General features: G+C 36.9%; 1 non-coding gene across 1 annotated transcript; it reads left to right on the top strand.

Moving 5' to 3' along the window:
* Nucleotides 1-7,670: 7,670 nt before the first annotated feature.
* On the top strand, nt 7,671-7,777 carry LOC141709197 (small nucleolar RNA R71). The gene has a single exon (XR_012569786.1). It is a non-coding gene; the product is annotated as a small nucleolar RNA R71 (small nucleolar RNA).
* The last annotated feature ends 4,316 nt before the right edge of the window (nt 7,778-12,093 follow it).

Here is a 12,093-nt window from a genome sequence, read left to right as displayed (position 1 = left end):
GCAGAAGGCAAGTTTTTCCCTTATTCTACTTTCAGAATAGTGACATTTCTTCAGATACTTATGACGTTTGCACTCTTTTGATTCTTGTGCATAATCTCTGATATACACTTACTATTCCTTTATTCATATTTTATTTCGATTCTTGATTTCTCAGTTTCCTTGAATTCTTGATTCATAACTCATTGGTTACACATTGATATTAATATGTTCTGGTGATTAGGATATATCAAAGCATACCGATTGTTCCGGTTGCTAAGCGATGGACTGGATAATGATATTTTGGGGATTGAGTGTGTCTTAATCCTGAGGACCGGGATATGACTGGTGCCTCGATATGGGCCGCAGTACCTGGGTACCCGACTGGATCTATATATGGAGATATATATCTGCATTATATTCTGACTGATCAGCAGAATATAGATGCATACTTGTGTCCAGTTTAGTTCATTTGTACTCGCCAGTAATGGCCTTCTTTCTATTCTCGTGGGGTTATATCTTTGCAGATATACCCGGGATTGCGGTTTCATTTAAATTGCTTTAACACTGTTTATATTTTGTGGACTTGTTGAGCAATTTTTGGCTTACCCTTTTTGTTGTTATTCACCTTATTGTTTTCAGTTAAGATGGAATATGAAACCCATCGGGACTCGAGTGGTAAAGAAGCGGGTCAAGCCTCGGGATCCTCTCATACCCAAGGTGTTGATCCCAATCCAGGAAGAAAGCTTTGAGTTGCCCGAGCAGGTGGAGTGTAGATAGTTAGTGTGTGTGTTTGAATAAAAGATGAACTTAGTTTTAAAATTGAATAGACAATGGTTTGTAATAAAAAGAGTTTGTGAGATTCTGAACTTTTGGTTTGTAATAAAGTAGTTAGAGGTTCTTGTTTTCATACTTCAACCTAAAAAGATCCTGGTTAGTGTTAAAGGGGTTTAGTGTCATTTCTTTATTAATTATTAATCAGATTGTACAGGTTTGGTGATTAGCTAGTAACCCCCAGACTTATACCCCGGGTCTGGAGGGCGTTACACCACCTCCCTTGATGCTGATGCATTTACTCACCCTGTTCCAGCTTATCAACTTCTAGCTGAACAGGGCAATGACAATGCAGAAAGGATGCTCAATTTGGTGCATACCACTCAGTCAATGCTAAGACCTAAGGATGCCATCACAACTTTGCCTTCTACAGCTGGTGATGTGGATTATGAGACCGGTGGTTCAGCAGATTTCTTTGGTGATAAAGGTGGAGATAGTGAAGAAGATGCATTGGACAAGGGGGAGAAGTAGGTTCGAGTTCAAGATCAGGAATGCCATCATGGGCATTTTCAAAGTAATGTGATGAGCACTACTTCAAGACAACCTTGATTCAATTAATTAATTAGAAAAATATTGCTCTTCAAACCACTACAAATGCCAACACCAAGAAGCTCCTTCAAGCATATCTTGCTTCTCTACAACTACAATAGATTCAAGGCTTCCAACATGCTAGAGATGTTAACACCATCAAGGGTGATATTGATGAGATAAAGAAGGCCATTTCAGACAAAATGGATTCTAAGCTTCCAGAAGCTACAATGCTTGACATCAAGAGGAACTAAGGAAAAATTCTGATCTTGCAACAAAGATAGATGCTTTGGATACAAGAATGTTAGCTATGGAAGCATCTTTAACAGCCATTTACCTTCATCAAGCCCAACAGACAGATTTACTTCTGAAACTGGTGGCTGCTCTAACCTCCTCCTCTACTCTACTTGATGATAACAAAAAGGGGGAGAAAGGACCAAGTGAGGGGGAGAAGGTTCAAATTCAAATCAATAAAGTAATTGTGCCCATAATTACTTTCACCAAGCCACTAGTAACAAATAGTATAGATCTGATCAATGCAGCAGCAGCCAATTTAAGAGAAGCTAAAAAGGAGCAGTTGAAGCCAATCAACTGGGAGAAAATTGATGAGGACATACAAAGGAATTTTGGGCTAGTAAAGGAGTCAGTAAAGTCAGCCATTCATCACTCTGAAGTCAAACAGATCTCTGTAAATGAAATGAGCATGAACTATCTGGAAAGAGGACAGCCATCCTGCATCAAATCTCCAAAGGCTGAAATTATTCTGAAACCAAGGGTAAACTATCCAAAATCATCATTAAAGAACCCTTTGGATACAGTGTATGAGACACCTAAACCTGATGAGAAGAAGCTTCTGTCAAGGTCAATTGCCTTCTACAAGGATCCAGTTGATTCAGCTTTAAAGAGAAGAATTGATAAAGTTTTCAAGAATGGAAAGAAATTTGTGTGGTAGCTGGACATCCTCAATTTGCTCAAGCAAAGAGAGAAGAAAAGGCAAGATTGAAGCAGGAAAAGAAGCAAGCTATTCTAGATTCCAAAAAGGCTAAGCAAAAGAAAGAGCAAGCTGCTATCTTGGCCAAGCTACAAGCTATAAAACCAACTCAACAGATTCCTTCTCAGCCATCTGGAATCACTGAATCTCAAGATCCAAAGAAGCAAGTTGAATCAGAACAGAAGAAATCTCCAAGATACAAGGAATTGGCCAAAAGAACTAAAAGGAAACTGGATTTTGTTGATAAGGAATTGGAGGCTCAGTTTTTCAAGGAATCCACTTCAACTACAACTCAAGCATCAAAATCCACTGTGGTATTTGAAGACATCAAGGTGGGGGATCCTTACAGGAACATTCATGGTGAACCTATTGTGCCTAAGGATGAACCAATAGACTGGGAGAGCCTACCAATTCCTGACTTCAATTTACCAATCCTTAGCAAGCCAAACAGAACAAAGTCAAGAACAGTCAAGAAAGTGAAGTTGTCACCTCTCAAATCCAAATCTCTAGTCAAAGCTCAATCTAAAGTCAATAAGGGAGATTACATGTACTTATGGGACATCAAGGAATTCTCTGTTCTAAATCTCTATCTAGATGAACTAGAAGAAGTGAGAGGGATTGATGCATACAGAAACCCACCTGAAAGGTTAGTTTTCAAGTACAAGGGAGGAAAGGAGATTCAATGGCCACTTCACAGGATCCTTAAAGAAAGCCAAGCTGTACTGATTAAGGTTTATTCATCTTTCAAGAAGAACTTTGGGTTCAATGTAACTGCAAGAAGATTGGTTCTAAAGAAGATTGAAGAACTGAGGAGTTTTAGAGCTAAAGATGCACCCCTAAAGACTCTAATTATCCCTTATAGAGGGAGAAGAGTGCATCTAAGGCCCTACTGGCTTATGGAGTTCATGGATGACAAAGGAGTGAGAAGATTATTCAGATTAGAAGACCAATTGAGCATCTCTAGCAATGAGACTCTCTTGGAGATGCAAGAAAAGCTACATCTCTCAGAATCTGATGAACTGGAATTCCACAGACAGCTTCAAAATCAGATAGAAAAAAACAACAGAAAGCTTGGAAAGAGATCCAGACCTTCAAGAAACTAGATACATCTGCTCAGGCTAGAGGAGCACCTTGAAAATGACTATGAGCTAAACTTTGTACATTTTGTTAATTGAAGCACTTTACAGTTTTATCTATCTACTTTCAAAGTTGTATTTTTAGGGTGTTTTGTTATCATCAAGTTTCTCTTAATTTATGGCTACAATTCCAGTAGACATAAATTGGGGGAGATTGTTGTGTATATGTTGTGAACTTGATGATTTCATTAACAAAACACCTTGGTAGATTTTACTTAGTGAAAAATGTAGCACTCGACGGATAAGGATTATAGTCCCGATGGATGACTCAATATAGTCCCGACGGATGATGATTTATTATCCATCGAGTGAGTAGCTTATGTAACAATAAGTCTGTAGCACATTTCTGCATACACCTTTGTATACATTCTATAGTAGCATATAAGTCATGATTGAGTTTAACTAGATATGCAGAATATGTTGATTAATTGTACATAGATGATGTCTTGTAATTCTGCATAAATGAAATGAAGTCAAGTGCCAAATAGCTACCAACGGATGATTAACAAAGCTATCGACGGATGATCAATATAGATGTCGACGGATGATCAACAAAGCTGTCGACGGATGATCAACAAAGCCATCAACGGATGATCATGTAATCAACGGATAATCAATTCAAACATCCATTGACAGTGACAACACATTCACATGCGTCGAGTGTATGTAAATGGAATGTGGTAGCCTATTCAACTGGGTTTTTGAGAACAAAGAAGCATTTCCATTTCTATGCTAATATGAAGATATTCAAAGATGCTGGAATAGAGTAATTAAGTAGCATAGTATTAGACTTGATAGTTTTTATTTTATTATATATATATATATTCAAGTTAGAACAATTTTATTTAAGAAAAAGTTTCAAGAATTCCATTCAACCCCCCTTCTATAATTCTTGTTGAATTGTTAAAGGACTAACACTTCCTCTCCCTAAGATATGAGAATGGTTTGATAATCCTGGTTTGACATGTTAGAGGTGAGCAGTTGTTGTGCTATATTGGCAAACCCTTTAATTTGATCCACAAACATCTCATCTACAGAGATCGGTGAGATTGGGTATCCTGAAGCCAATTGGAAAGAAGGTGTGTATTTTGTTGTGTAGAGGTGGATGGTTGTTCAGTGTTTATGGTTGAGATCGAAGGTTGTTCATGAAGGGTTTTTAGCATATAAACGCAGCGAAAAGGTAAATTTAAATCTAAAAAAAAACGAAACCTTCCGCAGGATCCATGCGAAAAATAATATTTAATTCGTAGTTCAGTATGTTTACCTTAAGAAGCTTTACGTCAATGGAAAGATGGAGGTCTTTAATGGCGATCCAAAAACGATGAACGGAGATCCTTAGCAGCTGCTCCTCAAGTGTGAAGTACTCCACCGGTATCCACCAAGAAAACGATGTAATGAAGGAGGAGGAGATGGAGAGAATTAGGGTTTTGTAAATCTTTTTGGTTGAGGCAAAAATAGGGTTTATAATAGTATATTTATAGGCAAAATTTTCAGCTGAAAATTTTCCCATAAAATATTATTATTATTAACCCTTTATTATTCTCACTAATAATTAAAGTACCTTTTAATTATTAATCCTTTTTCTAAACTCTTTAGAAATAATTCTCTCACTTGATTTAATTTCCAAAAATTAAATTCTTAATTAATAATATTAAGAACCTTTTCTTAATTAATTTATAATCAATTAAATCTTATTTAATCAATTATTAAATTTACCAATTAATTATTTATTTCATAAATAAATTATTATCAGCCATTATTAATTAATTCCTCCACCATTAAATCATTCTCTTTTATGGTGTGACCCTGTAGGTTCAATATTAAGCCGGTAGTAGAAATAAATAATAATAAAACTATTTTATCATTATTTATATAAATTCTCTAATTCATTAAATATGATTAATTAATTAATCATATTTATTCTACATCGTGAGGGATACTTCTCAGCATATCGCGACTATCCGGATAATACGAATTCACTGTTTAGAATACCAAGAACCTATTCATTGAGTAGTTACCGTACAATTAATTCCTTCTACCCTGTAATGTCACGATTAAATACAAGGCATGGAACTTGTGTCAAGCCTATCTTATTTAATCACTTGCTTTCCCATTCACTATGCTTAGTTCTATTTAATGTAAATTAGAAACTCCTTTCTAATTTCATTCACTCTTACCAGAGATTCCTGAACTAGCATAAGTGGATCAACATTGAACATTCTCTTCCTTCACTGGAAGGGGTAGATCCTTTATTGATCATACACTATCTTCGTGTACAAATTCCTATACCCAGTAGAGCCCTTATAATTGTCCCTTGAGACTAAGAACTAAACCAAAGCATAGTTCAGTGTACACAAGATGACTATGATGACCTCAAGTCTAGGGATACTTGTATAACTATCACTATGTGAACAACTGCTGACACGTGAGTGAACTCCATCAGTTGTTCAGCTGTGTGAGTCATGTTCATTGAACTTATTCTATAATAAGCACCTACATACTAGCTATAATGTCACCACACAAATGTCTATGAGAACAGACATCCTTCATAATGAAGCAAGCATAGTATGTACCGATCTTTATGGATTATTAATACCAGTTAGTAATCCTACGACTAGGAAATATTTAAGTTTAGAGTTATCATCTTTTAGGTCTCATTATTATGATCTCATCACAATCCATAAAAAGCTTTACTCTAAACTGTGGTATATCTTATTTAAACATTTAAATAGATAGAGCCCGCAATAAAAACAAAACAAATCTTTTATTAATATCAATGAAATCAAAACAGATTACATAAAAGTTATTCCTAAATCCTCATACATGATTGGACTTAGGACATATCTCTTTCAGTTCAGTCTTTATGGTTGAGGTGGATGGGAAGGTTTGTAATGTATTACATGTGACTAGAATTGCAGTTGAACTCACAATTGAAATTATGATTTTAAGAGTGTGTTGTTCACCTTGTGACTGAACCTCAATTTGAATTGGAGCGGAGTTGATCAGGTTACCCTCATGTACCATGGCCTCAAACCCTTTTTCTTATTGCAAAGAACTGGCACCTGAATGTGCTTGGGTACTTGCATCACCGGTGAGTCAATCATTGGCAATTAGACTCCTAGCTTCAATTGTGAGTGCAATTTCAGCTAGGGTTTTGAGGGAGTTATTCTTTCAATGGGAACCTCCAATTGAATTGGAGAGGATTTGAGTAGCTCCCCCTAAAGAGTATTACCCTCAAACCTGAAATCTTGTGAAGGTTGTAATGCACATGAAGGTGCATTGGTTTGTACTTCAGTAAAAACTTATAAAACCTCTGGATTTTTTATGCTATCATCAAGGTCCAACTCAGCATTTGGCCTCTCACCATATAAATTTAGTTCCTAAGTGGTGAGCACAGTTTAATGAACTTTGTCACTTGATTTTGGCAGGACTTAAAAAGTGGATTCAAGTCCTTCATTGAATGAAGGAGAAATTTCAGATATTAGGGAAGTGAGTTCCGTTGTGAGTGTTGGCAACTCCCCCTGAATAGAAGAGGAAGTTTTAAAAGAGGTGCTTTCAATATTATGTGTTCCAACCTGTTGATTTCTTTCACCCTCCTGAGAGTTTCCAAGAGGGGGTGCAGACTCTATACAAGATGCAGTTGAGAGAGTGCTTGATTTAATAGTGACATCTTGTTGAGAAGATGTCACCAGATTCTGGTTAATTCCCTTATGTACAATTGCATCTTTTTTAAAAGATGTAGTGGTGGTCATTTCAGTGGTCAACGCAATTTTCTTTCTCCTTGGCTTTTTGACTAGGTGACTCAAGTCCTCACTTGGTTCCACTGCACTCTCATTGATCACCGCAAGGGTAACTTGTTTTCTCTTCTTTTAATTAACTCCAACCTATTGAGAGGATGAAGCAGTTGGACAGACACTAGCGATTTGGTTAACTCCATAATTAGCCAAAATGTCCACCTTCATCGTCAAAGCCTTAAGTTGGGCAGCGATAGCAGTTTCTGTGTCCAACTCCAGAATTCCTACGACTTTTCCCTGAGTCAGCCTCTAGGAAGGATTCTGGTACTCATTAGCAGCCATCAGTTCAATAAATTCATAAGCTTCATCGTAGCTTTTAGCCCACAAGGCTCCTCCTGATGCTGCATCAAGCATGTTCTAGAAGTAGCACCCAATCCATTGTAGAAACAGTTGATAATCATCCAATCAGGCATGCCATGGTGTGTGCACTTCCTCAGCATCTCCTTATATCGATCCTAAGACTCACACAAAGATTCTCCAGTTTGTTGAGCAAACTGAGTAAGAGCATTCCTGATTGCAGCACTATTCGCCATAGGGAAGAATTTAGTGAGAAACTTTTGTGCAAGATCCTCCCAAGTGGTGATAGACCCTGCTGGTAGAGAGTGTAACCAACACTTAGCTTTGTCCCTTAGAGAGAATGGGAAGAGGTGTAGCTTGATAGCATCTTCAGGCACATCATTAAACTTGAAGGTGTCGCAGATCTCGATGAAATCACTGATGTGCATGTTGGGGTCTTAAACTGCACTGAGTTCTGTATCATGTGAATCGTGCTTGATTTGATCTCAAAACTGTTAGCCCTGATGGCTGGTCTGATGATGCTTGACTGAATGTCATTAATCTTAGGCTGAGAATAGTCCATCAAAGCCTTCGGATTTTCCGCTTGATCACCCATCTCTACTAAAGCTGGTTCTTCAACTTTCTCTTCTTCTTTAACCTTCTTTTCTTTCTCAAAAACTTCCTTACGAACTACCACAAGTTCTTCCTCGGCTTTATCCAGTGTTCTCTTACGAGTATGCAAACGCGTATGCATACACCCTCGCTAGAGTACCCGAAATAAAACAAGGAACAAATAAGTAACAATTTTTGAGTCAATGAACTTTAACGACCACTGATGGAAAGCACAAAAACTATAAATTAACATTGTAATCCCCGGCAGCGGCGCCAAAACTTGTTAGTCGCTAAACACGCGCTAATAATACACATAAGTATACGCATTCACAAGTAGTATATAATCTTTTCTAGTTCATTCCCATAGAGACTATATTGGTTAAATAATTAATTCACGCATTTAAGCAACAATGTATGGTTATTATTCAATGCTAAGATGATAACAAATTGAGGTTGTTTATAACTAAGAATTAAACTAACAATTATAACTACAAGAATAAGATTGATTAAATTAATATATATGATAAATATGGGATTCTAACTTCATTAAATACTTCATTCAATAGCCTTGTTGTTCTCAACCTTAGCATGCAATGGTGATGACACTAATCAGACAACACGAAAATGATAAACGCCAACTTTCGCTGCACGAGTACCATACTACCAGACATCCACAAAAGAGATAGAAGGTGAATAGACACCAAATATATTGAGACCCTATATGTCTATCAAATTTGACAACATAACGGTTGAAGCACAAGTTATCTATCTTGATTACACAGGGCAAGTAAGATGGTTAAAATTACCTACGAATCATGCATAACAATACCTGAACCTATGCTAGAATGGCAAGTTCTAAATCCTTAAATTCACTGTGCTTCATTAAAAATTAACACACTATCTTATAAGTTCGCGATGCTCATAAGACGAATACGCACAACCAATACTAGGATATCATACAATCACCACCTACTAAGGCATTGAAACAATTTAACTAAAGAAATCCATAAATAAATCATCTAGAACCCCACGATAACGATCAGCCCATAATTGGAACATGAGGACCTCTTTCTATGCAGTCCACATAGGCCTCATCTTGAGAAAGCATATGAAGATGCATCTTTACCTTCCAATGATGGTAATTATCTTTATCAAGAAAAGGAATCTTGACTCCAACATCTTTCTTGTTCATCTTGCTGAATTGTTTTAATCTTTAAACTCTTTGTAGATTAAGAGCTAGCTCTGATACCAATTGTTAGTCCCTTAACAATATAGCAAGAATTACAGAAGGGGGGTTGAATGGAATTCTTGAACCTTTTTCTTGAAATAAAAATGTTCAACTCGATTATGGATATATTTGTTTTGATTAGCACAATGCGGAATGTAAACTTGAATGAATCAAAACATAAGTAATTAAAACAAGAGTCTTTAAAAACTTTCTGGTGGATTTAAATAATTCCACCAGAGATATATATAATATATCGAGAGGACCCTGTGTGCAGAAATGCTCACAGCTGCTTACAAAATAGAACTGCTGAGAATACAGGAAATGCTAAAGATTGTGCTTACAAAGATTTCTCTGTTTTTATGTTTCTCATCTATCTCAGTTATATTTCTATTTGCTACTCTCTTGGTTTATATATTACCAAGATTACAAAGTCAAAAGAACTAAACAAATATAAAATCTAACATTCTTGATCTTTGCTGCTTTTCGTCCTCTATTACCTAGTTAATGGGCTTCCACAGTGTGTTTGTATCCAACTCGACGGCTGTGTGTCAGCTTTCACTGTTCAACTGATTTTTGAATCTTGATATGATCATCCGTCGACTTTCAGATCATCCGTCGATGACTTAATTGATCATCCGTCGACTGCTATGTTAAACATCCGTTGATAGTCATTTGATCATCCGTCGAAGCTTTGTTAATCATCCGTCGGTAGCTATTTTGGTACTTGACTTCATTTCACTTATACAGAATTACAAGACATTGCTTATGTACAGTTAATCAACCTATTCTGCATATCTAGTTAAAGTCAACATGACTTATATGCTACTACAGATTCTATACAAAGGTGCATACATCACTGTGCTACAAACTTATTATTACACAAGCTACTCCCTCGATGGATAATCAGTTAATCATCCGTCGGGACTATAATGAGTTATCCGTCGGGACTAAAACTGTTATCCGTCGAGTGCTATATTATTTCACTAAGTAAAATCTACTTAGACATTTTGTTTAAGTGATCATCAAGTACACAACATATTCACAACAATCTCCCCCAATTTATGTCTACTGGAATTGTAGCCATAAATTAAGAGACACTTGATGATTACAAAACATCCTTAACATATATCTTTAAAGATAAGTAGATAAAACTGAAAGTGCTTCAATTTAAACAAAATGTACAAGGTTTGGCTCACAGTCTGTTCAAGATGCTCCTCTAGCCTGAGCAGATTTTTCTAGTTTCTTGAAGGTCCGGATCTTCTTCCAAGCTTTATGTTGTTTTCTTCAATTTGATTCTGGAGCTGCCTGTGGAATTCTAATTCATCAGATTCTGAGAGATCTAACATTTCTTGCATCTCCAAGAGAGTCTCATTGCTAGAGATACTCAATTGGTCTTCTAATCTGAAGAATCTTCTCACACCCTTGTCATCCATGAATTCCATCAACCAGTAGGGCCTTAGATGCACTCTTCTCCCTGTGTAAGGGATGGTAAGAGTCTTGGGAAGTGCATCTTTGGCTCTAACACTCCTTAGCTCTTCAATCTTCTTCAATACTAATCTTCTTGTAGTTACATTGAACCCACAGTTTTTCTTAAAGGATGAATAGACTTTGATCAACACAGCTTAGCTTTCTTGAAGTATCCTGTGAAGAGGCCACTGAATCTCCCTTCCTCCTTTGTACTTGAACACCAACCTTTTAGGTAGATTTCTGTATGCATCAATTTCCCTTACCTCATCCAGCTCCTCCAGATAAAGGTTTAGATCTGAGAATTCTTTGATGTCACATAAGTACAAGTAGTCTCCCCTGTTGACCTTGGGTTGAGCTTTGACTACTGACTTGGATTTGAGAGGTGACAACTTCACTTTCTTGACTGCCCTTGACTTTGTCCTTCTTAGCTTAGTAAGAATTGGCAAGTTAAAGTCAGGAATTGGTAATTTATCCCACTCTATTGGCTCATCCTTTGGCACAATAGGCTCTCCATGTATGTTCCTGTAGGGGTCCACCACCCTTATATGTTCAAATACCACAGAGGGCTTTGATGATTGAGTTTTAGCTTGAGTGGATTCCTTAGGAAATTGATCTTCCAATTCCTTGTCAACAACATCCAATTTCCTTTTTGTTCTTTTAGCCAGTTCTTTCTTTCTTGGGGATTTCTTCTGTTCTTCAATCTTCTTCTTTGATTCAGTAGCTTGAGATGGTTGAGAGGGAATTTGTTGAGAAGAATTCACAGCCTGTAGCTTGGCCAAGATAGCAAACTGTTCTTTCTTTTGTTTAGACTTCTTTGTTTCTAGAGCAACTTGCCTCTTTTCCTGCTTCAATCTGGCTTTTTCTTCTTTCTTTGCATGAACAAATTGTGGATGTCCAGCTACCACACAAATTTCCTTCCCATTTCTGAATATCTTTGCAATTCTCTTTCTTGAAGCTGAATCAGCTGGATCTTTGTAGAAGACAATAGATCTTGACAGCAGCTTCTTTTCATCAGGCTTGGGTGTCTCATACACAGTATCCATAGGGTTCTTCAAAGATGACTTTGGATAGTTTGCCCTTGGTTTTAGAATTATCTCAACCTTTGTAGTCTAGATGCTGGAAGATTGTCCTTTCTCCAGATAGTTCATGCTCATCTCATTCACACTGATTTGCTTGACATGAGAGTGATGGATGGCTGACTGAACTGGTTCCTTGACTAATTCAAACTTTTTCTGTATGTCCTCATCAATC

The sequence above is a fragment of the Apium graveolens genome, chromosome 2 (genome assembly GCF_009905375.1).
Source record: "Apium graveolens cultivar Ventura chromosome 2, ASM990537v1, whole genome shotgun sequence".
Lineage (NCBI taxonomy): Eukaryota > Viridiplantae > Streptophyta > Magnoliopsida > Apiales > Apiaceae > Apium > Apium graveolens.
The sequence above is the reverse complement of the archived record's forward strand: the minus strand, read 5'-3'. Positions and strand labels throughout refer to the sequence as shown.